Source organism: Mastigoproctus giganteus, chromosome 10, assembly GCF_048544385.1.
Source record: "Mastigoproctus giganteus isolate SK-2022 chromosome 10, ASM4854438v1, whole genome shotgun sequence".
In the NCBI taxonomy this organism is placed as follows: domain Eukaryota; kingdom Metazoa; phylum Arthropoda; class Arachnida; order Uropygi; family Thelyphonidae; genus Mastigoproctus; species Mastigoproctus giganteus.
Genome location: NC_143584.1, coordinates 217,470,095 through 217,482,521, shown reverse-complemented (window position 1 = coordinate 217,482,521; position 12,427 = coordinate 217,470,095). Strand labels below are relative to the sequence as shown.

Sequence of the window (12,427 nt, the reverse complement as noted above, 5' to 3'; positions counted from 1 at the left end):
ATGCAAACATGTTTAATCAGCTGCCATTCATAGTGCAATACATTAAAACCATTGTGATCACTTTGTTACTCTATTCTTCACTGGGCATTATTACTTTTCACTTTTGATGTGATTGCCTTTTCATCAAGCATTTTAAACAACCATCAGTGGCACTGAACTTTCACCAGCCATTTTGTAAGAAAAAAATAAATCAAAAGTGCTTAAAAAATTAACAAACATATACTATAATACAATAGAGGTTTAGCAGTGGTACACTTTGGGAAGTAGACTGACAAAGCAGATTAGACCGGCCCTTTTATATTCTGTGATTGACCCGAATCAGAGAATATGTGCTTCTAAACAAATGTGTGATTTGGTATGCAGAAGCAAAACTGAGTCAACATTATACTTTAAGCATGGATATCAACAAATTTGTTCAGATCTAAGCTGTCTGGAAAACTTGCGCATTAGGACTAAAGTAAAAAAAAAAAAAAAAAAAGCCATATTTATTATTAAAAGGAGAGAAAGAAAAAAAAATATATATATATATCATGGGTCGTACAAGAAAGTCTTTCTATATTCTGTGATCACACATACAACCCAAGTTAGCCCTATAAGGGCAGAACAGTTTGGGTAGATTTCAGCAATTGCAAATAATTTCTTGCAAACATTAAAAATTTCTGTAATGCTCTGTAGCAACATGTTTCTTGATCAGGTGGAATTTATTACTTTGCGAAGCAATTAAACCTATCAAACTCTGTATTCAGTAAAATTTTAGATTTTGTTGGGGTTTGATATTTTAAACAGTAATTTTCAGTGTATTTAATACTGCGTCAAAGAATGTCAGTTTGAAGAAAGGGTGTTCAATTTACACAATGCTTTGACACATTTGTGGTCATACAGTACATAATTTAAAACTGAAATTTTTCAGTGCATATTTGTTATCTGATTTTTGATAGCCCTATTTCTCCAATTCCGATGCAAATCTAACCAAAACTACACTGATGAAACACTAAAATTTGCATAATCACACCATTAATAATTCAATTTTCTGCTAATAGTTTACACATTTTCGAAAATGTGTAAACTATTAGCAGAACTCCATTTTGGTTTTGAAAATGCAGCCCAACTATCCATTGTATAAAGCAATGGTCAGGTCACACCTTGAGTACTGCATACAGGTACAGAGAAGAGTAACCAGATTAGTCAAGGGCACAAAAGGGTGCTCTTATTATGAAAGACCAAGTCTTGGAAACAATGTACTTGTGAGGAGACCTGATTGAAGTGTTTAAGGCTTTAAACAGATTGATCAAACTAAACATTGATGGCATCCCTAGTCATTCTCGGGCAATACACATGAGGGGACACAAATTGAAAAGAGATTAGTTTCAAGATAGATACTTGACTCAGTTTTGCTTTCAGTCAGAGAGTGATTGATCACTGGAGCAAATTTCTATATGGTGCTGAAAAAAGCGAGTAGCTTAAATAAATTTAGGTAAGAATTGAACAAATTACTAAAGGAGATAGTCAGATTTTTTTTTTTTTTTTTTTGGCTGATTCTGTATAAGCTTGCTTTGTTTCATTTGCCATTACTAATACCAAAAACTGCATAGAGCATTTCTGTATTGCTGTTATAACTTTTTAATAATCAAGCACACTTGCTCACATCACTTGTCCATCCCTCAAATAATTGTCTGTTCTTCCTTAAATATATTCCAACTAACCCACTTCTACAACACCTGATGGAAGTTTGTTCTAACAATCAACTAGTTGAAAGTAAATTTCCAAACAGTATTTCATGTACCTGTATCACTGACTTAATAGTTCATTTCATTGGCCAAGTTCTACAAGTTAACTTCTTCCTCATTAATGGTTGGTATACAAAGTGTTTCCTCTCCCAAAATATAAGAATACATACTTTAAGACTTCATCTCTATCTCCATCTCGTCCACAATCCTAAAACTTTTGAAAAGATTTCTCTATAATTATACATTTCCTAATTCATTTCACAAATATACGTGGTCTCAATTCTAATCTCAACGATGTCCATTTCCACTTGCAGTCTGCCAAACCCCATGTACTTTTTCTGACAGAATCTCAGTTATCGGCTGATTCAACTACTGTTCATCTCAGATGCCCAAATTATTCGCTGTATGATTCCTTTCGCCTCAAAGGTGGTACTTGTGCATATGTCCGTTCTGATATTCCCTGTCAGAGACTTGGCAATTTGGAATCTCCTCTCTTTGATCTTCTCTGGCTTAAATCTCTCTACCTCATTGTGTCAAATTCATCTGTTGTCTCTACCGTTCTCCCAACTCCACTAATCACTTGGAGCTCTTTGACTTCCTCTCGTTGCAACTTGACTTTCTCCAGTCCAACTTTCCTAACAGTGAGGTAATTTTCCTTGGTGATTTTAATGTTCACAACTCCAGCTGGCTTCCGTTTTCTAGTCACACCGACCCAGCAGGTCGAGATGCTGAGGCTTTTGCAATTACTAATGACCTAGCACAGATTGTTCATTTACCTACAAGAATACCGGACAATCCTAATCATACAGCCAATACGCTTGATCTTTTTCTCACAAACAACCCTTCTAAGTACACGGTCGAAGTGAGAGGTCCTTTAGGCACTTCAGATCACAACTTGGTGATTGTCTCTTCTCCAATGGAACCTTTATCTCATGGCTATTCCCAACCTCGTGTTGTTTGGCATTACAAGAATGCAAAATGGGATGACCTGCGAGACTTCTTTTCTTCTTTTCCTTGGTCGGATTACTGTTTCAAAACTCCTGATGTCAACGTTTGCTCAGATCGTGTCAGTGAAATTATTCTTGCAGGAATGGAATCCTTTATCCCACACTCCACTTTAAAATCTCGTCCTTTATCTAAACCTTGGTTTTCCAATAAATGTGCTAAGGCTGTTCAAGAGAAGAATGTTGCATATCGTAATTGGCTTGTTTCTAATTCTTCAGTTTCATTTTTTGCCTACACCAAAGCTCGCAACAATTGTAAAGCAGTTATTAATCAGTCCAAACTAGAGTTTGAACAGGCTAAGAGTAGAAAACTTGCTTCTTGCCCTAATGGTAGCCGAGCATTCTGGTCTCTTGCCAAAGCTATTGGCCGCAACTTTTGCCCATCTCTGCTTCCACCTCTGACCAAACCAGATGGTTCTGTTGTCACTTCAGCCAAGGATAAAGCTGACCTGCTAGCATCCCATTTTTCTTCCAGCTCATGTATTAATGAACTTGGTAAAACACCTCCCACCATTCCCAACACGGTCCATTCAATGCCTCCTGTGGTCTTCCGTCAAAAGGATATCAGAAGGATTTTGACGAATCTTGATGCTAAGAAAGCTCCAGGTCCTGATGGTATTTCTCCACTTGTTCTCAAAATCTGTGCTCCTGAACTTACTCCTATTCTTTGCCGCCTTTTTTCATTTTCTTATTCCAAAGGTGTTTTTCCTTCTGCTTGGAAATTTGCTCATATTCAGCCAGTTCCTAAAAAGGGTGACAAATCCCTCCCATCCAATTATCGTCCCATTGCAATTACTTCTACTCTTTCTAAAGTAATGGAGAAATCAATTAACCGCCAACTCTTAAACTACCTAGAAACCTTCCGTCTGATCAACGATCGCCAGTATGGATTCCGTCGGTGTCGATCCACTGGTGATATTCTGGCTTATGTTACCCATTTATGGACTACTTCAATGGAAAGGTTCGGTGAAACACAAGCAGTTGCTCTTGACATCTCAAAGGCTTTCGATCGTGTTTGGCATAAAGGTCTTCTAAACAAGCTTCCATCTTATGGTTTGCCAACTGTTTTTAGTAATTGGTTATCCAGTTTTCTCTCTGATCGCTCGCTGAGGGTGATGGTAGATGGCTCTCTGTCTTCTAACTTCTCCACTAATGCCGGTGTCCCCCAAGGTTCAGTTCTTTCCCCCACTCTTTTCCTCTTGTATATCAATGACCTTCTTCCATTGACTGGAAATCCTATCCATAGTTTTGCCGATGATAGCACATTGCATTCAACTTTCCATTTTGAGAAACCTTGCCCTGCTCAATCAGCTTCAACTTCTCGAAAATCTGCTACCAATTCCTTAAATGCCGATCTTCAGGTAATTCTCCAGTGGGGCAAAGACAACTTAGTTGATTTCAACCCTTCTAAAACTCAGTCTTGTCTTATATCTCGCAAAAAGGATTCTTCTGCTCCTATGCTTATCTTTAGTGACACTCCAATTTCTAGGCAAAAGGATATATCTCTTTTGGGGATTACCTTGACTTCTAATCTCTCTTGGCACAAGCACATTACAAATATTGCTTCCTCTGCATCTAAAAAACTTGGTTTTCTCTTTCGCTCTCGGCGTTACTTTTCTTCCAAACAGCTGCTCACTCTGTATAAATCGCAAATCCGCCCTGCCATGGAATATTGTTCCCACATTTGGGGTGGTGCCCCCAAAACCTCTCTCAGGCTTCTTGATTCCATTCAGAAGAGGGCAGTTAGGTTAATTAATGATTCATCTCTAACAGAGTCTCTCCACTCGCTTTCTCATAGACGTACTGTTTCTGCTGCATGCCTCTTCTACAGATATTTCCATGGGCACTGTTCTTCTGAATTGGCTTCTATAATTCCCGCTCTCTCTTTCAAAACAGTCCGAACACGTGCCGCCACCAGCCAACATCCATTTACTGTCCAACTTCAAACCCACAGAACCAACTTTTCATCTTCCTCATTTATTCATTCAACTGCCGTTTTCTGGAACAACCTTCCTTCATACGTATTTCCTGAAAATTACAATCTACAGAAGTTCAAGTCCAATGTCAACAAATATCTTCTTTCGTCTTCTCAACCTCCAACCCAAGCACGGTACTAAGTACTATAGGTTCTAATACCTCTCGTGTTTGGGGTTCACATAAAAAAAAAAAAAAAACATCAGTCCTTCATAAAGGCCTAAATACTCCAATTCATGATGGAATTCAAAGATCAACTGTCATCAACTTACTCAAAACAAACTTTCACATTTTTGAAGCACTTAATGCAAAGAAACAAACTGATATTATATAGTATTAGCAGTGGCAAATGATGCAATGTAAAAAGCTTACCTACAACTAACTCCCACCCCAAACCTGTCCATGCTTTTTTTTATTATTATTATTTATTTATTTTTTATATAAATAAAAAAACCCAAACATGAAAGGTATTAAACTTTAGTACTGTGTGTGTGGGTTGAAAGTTGGGAAGATAAAAGATACTTGTTGACAGACACAAATTTCTGTAGACTGTAATTTACAGGTAATATATGCAAAGGGAGGTTCTTCCAAAAATAAAAGTTGACAGAACAAATCAAGAAGAAAAGTTGATTCTGTGAATTTGAAGTTGGACAGTAACAGGATGCTAATTGGTTGCAGCAAGTGTCCGGACTTCTTTGAAGGGGGGGGGGGGAATTATAGAAGCTAATTCAGAACAACAGTGCCCATGGAAGCATCCATAAGAAAGGCTGCAGTAGAAACAGAATGTCTATGATACAGAGAGCTGACAGACTTTGTAAGAGATGGGTCATTAATTAACCTAACTGCCCTCTTTCTGAATGGAGTCTACAAGACAGAGAGGTTATGGAAGCACTGCCCCCAGATGTGGAACAATATTCTATGGTAGAGTGTATTTGAGATTTGTACAGAGTGAATGAGTTGCTGTTTAGAAGAAAAGTAATGCTGAGAGAAAAAGAGGAAATTGTTTTTTTTCAGATGCAGAAGAAGCAACATTAGTGATATGCTAAAGCTTAGAGAGATTAGAAGTCAGGGTAATCCCTTAGAGAGATATGTGACCTTGTCTAGAAATCTGAGTGTCACTGAAGATAAGCATAAGAATCTTTTTTTGTGAGATATAAGACTGGACTGAGTTTTAGAAAATTAGCTGGAGATCAGCATTTAAGGAATTAGTAGTGGATAGTCAAGAAGTTGAAGCTGTTTGTATTGGGCAAAGCAATCCACCTTCCAGTTTATCAGCAGCAAAACTATGGATAGGATTTGAAGTCAATAGAAGGCCATTAATATACAAAAGGAAAAGAGTGGGAGAAAGAACTGAACCTTGGGGAACACCAACATTAGTGGAGATATTCAAAGACAGATAGCCATCTACCATCCCCCACAATGAGCAGTCAGAGAGAAAACTGGATACCTATTATAGAAAACATAAATTGAAAGCTTATTTAGACCTTTTGCCAAACTTTCCACTGAATATGTCCTAGAAAACAAAATGCACAAGGCATAATTCCTTATGGGTTTTGGTAAATAACTATATAATATCAGTGTAGATACACCATAGTTAACCCATAAATAAAACGATGCCCTTTACACTACATACATAGTTCAAATTTATGGGTTAACTATGGTGTATCTACACCGATATTATATAGTTAATTACCAAAACCCATAAGGAATTATGTCTTGTGCATTTTGTTTTCTAATACATTATTACCAACACCCTTTGGCATCTCATATTGTGGAAATAACTTTGCAACTGTGATGACATGTTGCATTACCAGGGTACCTGCCCACCCACTGAGGATGAAGCCCACTAGCCTCGAAACGTTTGGGTGGTGGTATCCTCTGAAAATAAATAACAGTAGTCTTCTCTACTAGAGAAGCGTTATTTATTTGAAGTAGTGCAATACCAACTATCTCATTGCGAAGGCACCCAACAATATGAGATACAATTAAAATGATGCCCTTTACACTACATACGTAGTTCAAATTTATGGGTTAACTATGGTGTATCTACACCGATATTATATACTGAATAGATGGGTTAACACAAGCTACTATATCACCAGTGGAATGACACTGATGGAATTCATATTGGTGATTGCTGATCAAGTGAAAAGTTTCTAGATAGCTTAAACATTGGCAGCTAATGAATTTCTCCATTACCTTAGAAAGAGTAGGAGTAAGGGCAATGAAACGATAAATGGATGGAAGGAATTTGTCACACTTTTTAGGAACTGGCTGGTAATAAAATTTTGAAGCAGAGGGGGAAAACAAGCAGAATAAATAAGTGTAAAAAATGACACAGAACAGGCATCAAGATTCTTCAAAGTTCTTCTCACATCCTTTTGACGGAAAACCAAAGAAGGAATTGAGTGGAGTGTACTGGGAGCAGCATTAGCAAAGGCATATGATGTAAGAAAGTCAACTTATACAGCATCAGCAAAAAAAAAAAAAAAAGCCTTCCACTTCAGCCATCCAATTTGCTCCAAAAGTTTGTCCAGTTCTTCCTTGAATTTATTTAAGCTACCAACTTCCACAATGTCAGATGGAAGTGTGTTCCAGCAATCAACAACCTGCTGGCTAAAGGCAAATTTCTGCACATCTATTCTACAACTGTCTTTCCTCAATTTCAATTTATGCCCCCTCAAGTGCATAATCTGAGCAAGAATATATCCCATTAGCATTGATGCTTGCTTAAACCATTCAAGGCCTTATACACCTCAATCAGATCACCAAGCAGGTGTCCTGTCTCCAGACACTGCAATTTGCAGAATTTAAGCCCTTCTTGGTAAGAGCAACCCTTTAGGTGTCATCACCAATCTCCCTGCACTTCTCTGTACTCATTCCAGCAGCCCTACATCCTTCCTAAAACAAGGCCTTCAGCCCTGTATGCAGTACTCAAAGTGTGGCCTGAACCATTGCCTTATACAAAGTGATAATCACCTCCTAATCCCTGCTAGCAAAATTCTTATATATCATTGACAAGACCCCATGAGCTGCTCTGGCGGCCTGTCTGCACTGCTCAGAAAACTTCATATCTGACTGCACAATTACTCCTAAGTCCTTCTCCACTACCCTGAGTGTAATACCACCCAGTTTGTACATTTATACTGTTACCCATATGCAGTACTTTGCATTTGTCAATGTTATACTTCAGCTGCCACCTCTCAGCCCATCTGTCCAACTTTGTTAGCTCCTGTTGCAGTAGTGTACCATCATTAACAACCCTGCCAACCTTTGTATCATCTGCAAACTTGGACATTACGGCTGATATACCTTCATCAATATCATTGATAAATATAGAAAACAACAATGGGCCAAACACTGAACCACGGGAGACTCCACTAATAACATTAGTCCACAAAGTGCAGTGTCCATTGATTACCACTCTGTCTTCACCAACTCAACCATCCCTTTATCCATATTAGCAACTTGCCCTTAATGCCATACTGCTCCAATTTGTACAATAGTCTTCAATGTGCAACAGTACCAAAAGCTTTCCTAAAATCCAAGAATATGATATTAAATTTATCTTTTGCATACAGTTCCTTTGAGATGCACTGTAGTATCCAATCAAATTGATCAGACAAGGCTTCTCCTTAAAGAGTAAGAGATGGTTTATCAAGACTGTCAATACACAAGTTAGAAGAAAGTAGGATGCAAGCAGGTCAGCTTTATCTTTAGCTGAGATGGCAACAGAACTATCAGGTTTTAAGAGGTAGGAATACAGATGATCAAAAGTTGCAGCCATTAGCTCTGGCAAGGGACCAGAATGACTGACTATAGTTTAAAAAAAAAGCAAGCTTTCTACTCTTAGCCTGTTCAAAATCTAGTTTGAACTGACTAATAACTGCATTACAGTTGTTGTGAGCTTTAAGTGCAGGCAGAAAGTAAACCTGGAAATTTGGATGCCAGCCAATTGTGATATACAACATTATCTCAAACAGCCTTAGCACATTTATTGGAAAACCAAGGTTTAGATAAAGGATGAGATTTTAATGTGGAAGAATGTGGAGTAAAGGATTTTATTTCTACAAGAATAATTCACTGACATGATCTGAGCAAACATTAACATCAAAAGATTTACTAGAACTGCTGGCTAGCAAAAATATCTGACACTGCCATTGGTGGTTTAACTTTTAAATTGTGTTTTCAACATTTTATTAGCATTAGCACAGGCATATGACGCAAGAAAGCAAGCGTATAGAACATCAGCCAAAAAAAACCCCTTCTCATTTCACCAATCCATTCACTTGAAATGTTTGCCAAGTTCTGCTTTGAATCTATTTAAGCTATCAACTTCTACAACAACAGATGGAAGTTTGTTCCAGCAATCAACCACCCGCTGGCTAAAGGCAAACTTCTGCACATTTATCCTACAACCGTCTTTCCTCAATTTGAATTTATGTCCTCTCAGACAATTATTCTGAGCAAGAGGAAGAATCCCATCAGCATTGAGCATGCTCAAACCTTTCAAGGCTTTATACACCTCAATCAGATCACCCCGGAGGTGCCTAGTCTCCAGACACTGTAATTTGCAAAATTTAAGCCTTTCTTCGTAAGAGCAACCCTTTGTTCCATTCACTAATCTTGTTGCCCTTCTCTGTACTCTTTCCAGCAGCTCTAAAACCTTCCGAAAATGAGGCCTCCTGACCTGTATACAGTACTCAAGGTGTGGCCTAACCATTGTCTTATACAAGGGGATAATCACCTCCTTTTCACTACCAGAAAAATTCCTGTATATCATTGACCATGAGCTACTCTTGATAAAAGTAACTGACAATGGTACATAGTGTTGTGCTTATGGTAATATGCATAAAACTAATATTTCTGATAGCAAAAACTTGAACACAAACTTTGTCTAAGAAATAAACTGAAGCTCAAAAATTAATTTTCACAATTAAAACAAATATTTTTTTTCAATAGTTCCTGTACACTTGCCACATATATACATGGCCACTTATGTTACAGGTTTGATCTGCAATCATAGCATGCATTTGTCAAGGAGCAGTATTATTGTTGAATCAATCTGATAGGATATTATGATGCAGTGACGAAGGAACTGTATGCAAAAAATAATTTTGATATCATATACAATACTTGGATTTCAGGAAGGCTTTTGATACTGTTGCACATAAACAACTGCTATACAAACTGGAGCAATGTGGCATTAAGAGCAAGTCACTGCAATGGATAAATGGATGGTGAAGTGGAAAAAGATAGTGGTTATCAATGGGCACTGCTCTTCGTGCACTAATGTTATTAGTGGAGTTCCCCAAGGTTCAGTGCTTGTCAATTGTTTCTTTCAATATTTATCAATATTGATGAAGGTATATCAGGATTAATGTCTTAAGTTTTCAGATGGTACCAATGTTGCCAGAGTGGTTAATGACAGTCATCAGTGTGAGCTAATGCAACAAAATCTAGAAAAAAATGGGTTGAGAAATGGTTTTAACACTGGAAAATGCAAGGTACTGTACATTGGTAGCAGTAACTCCAGAGTAACTTATCAAATGTGTGGTAATACACTCAGGTTGGTGGAAAATGAAAAAGATCTGGTGGTAATTGTTCAGTCAGACATGAAATTCTTTGAGCACTACAGACATACTGCCAGGACAGCTCATGGTGTTTTGTCAACGATATACAAAAACTTTGCTAGCAGGGATAAGGAGGTGATTATCCCTTTATATAAAGCCATGGTTAGGCCACATCTTGAGTACTATATACAGGTCTGGAGGTCTTGCTTTAAGAAATAAAAAGTAAATAGCATTAGCAAAGGCACATGATGTGAAAAAGCAAGCTTATATAGCATCAGCCAAAAAAAAAAAAAAAACACACACACCCTTCTCATTTCACCCATCCACTCACTCCAAAACGTTTATCTAGTACTGCCTTGAACCTATTTAAGCTATCAACTTCTACAACAACAGATGGAAGTTTGTTCCAGCAATCAACCACCCACTGGCTAATGGAAAACTTCCGCACATCTATCCTACAAATGTCTTTCCTCATTTTGAATTTCTTTCTCTCAGGTGATTATTCTGAGCAAGAGGAAGAATCCCATCAGAATTGATGCAGGCTCAAACCATTTAGGCCTTTATACACCTCAATCAGATCACCTCGGAGATGCCTCGTCTCCAGACACTGTAATTTGCAAAACTTAAGCCTTTCTTCTTAAGAGCAACCCTTTGTTCCATTCACTAACCTTGTTGCCCTTCTCTGTACTTGTTCCAACAGCTCTACATCCTTCTTAAAATGAGACCTCCAGACCTGTATACAGTACTCAAGGAGTGGGCCTGACCATTGCCTTGTACAAGGGGATAATCACTTCCTTATCCCTGCTAGAAAAATTCCTGTATATCATTGACAAGACATCATGAGCTACTCTTGCAGACCATCTGCACTGCTCAGAAAACTTCATATCTGCCTACAAAATTATCCCCAGGTCCTTTTCATTCTTTACCACTGTCAGTGTAGTACCACACAGTTGATATGTTACTCTGGGGTTACTGTTTCCCATATGCAGTACTTTACATTTGTCAATGTTAAACCTCAGTTGCCACCTCTCAGCCCACCTGCTCAACTTTTCTAGATCCTGTTGCAACAGCATACTGTCATTAGTGTCATTAACAACTCTGCTGACCTTCGTATTGTCTTCAAACTTGGACATTTAACCTAATATACCATCATCAATAAATACAGAAAACAACAATGGACCCAACACTGAACCCTGGGGCACTCCACTAATAACATCAGTCCACGAAGAGGAGTGTCCACTGATTACCACTCTGTCTTCTCCCACTCAACCATCCCTTTATCCATAGTAGCAATTTGCCTCCAATGCCACACTGCTCCTATTTCTGCAGTGGTCTTCCATGTGCAACAGTATCAAAAGCCTTTCTAAAATCCAAATATATGATATCAAAATTATTCTTTGCATTTAGTTCCTTTGCGACCACATCATAGTATCCAATCAAATTGGTCAGGCAAGACTTCCCCTTAACAAAACCATGCTGTGTCCTAGCTATAACTGAAGTTTTGTCTAGATGATCCTGCAGTGCTTCTTTAACCAGTGCCTCCATTAATTTTCCCGGAACAGAAGTTAAACTCACAGATCTATAATTACTTTTGTCAGCCTTTGATCCTCCTTTGTGAATTGGGGTCACATTTGCACATCTCCAGTCTGTGGGTACCTCCCTTGAGTCCAAGGAAGCTCATAATTATGGCTAAGGGTTTGCTTACTTCCTTTGCTGCCTCATTTAATATAACTGGATATATTCCATCCTCCGCAGGTGCCTTTCTTATGTTTATCTTCAACAATTTCTCCCCCACTTTACTCTCAGCTATTACAAGATTATCTAGGTTACTGCCAGAGTTTAATACACCTCTGGCATTCCCCTCCCCAAACAGCTCCTCATGTGTGAATGTAGATGCAAAATATTCATTTAGTTTGTTAGCTATCTGAGCAGGATCATCAACAGTTGAACCATTGATACCAAGTGGACCAATCTGATTCATCCCCTTCCTTCTAGAGTTTACATAAATAAAGAACTCTTTGCTGTTTTTCTTTGCATCCTGTGCCAAAGATTTCTTGTAATCTGTCTTTGCCTGCCTAACCTCCTTTGTGACTTGGTTACAGACCAGCTTATAACCATCATAGGCTTCTGTGTCACCTGTTAATTTATA

The 12,427-nt window shown here is 38.2% G+C and overlaps 1 protein-coding gene across 2 annotated transcripts in view; it reads right to left on the bottom strand.

The window, feature by feature from the left end:
• LOC150079917 (MOB kinase activator 2-like) overlaps positions 1-12,427 on the bottom strand; it is a 262,414-nt gene that overhangs the window by 89,133 nt on the left and 160,854 nt on the right. The gene's annotated exons all lie outside the window — the stretch shown is intronic.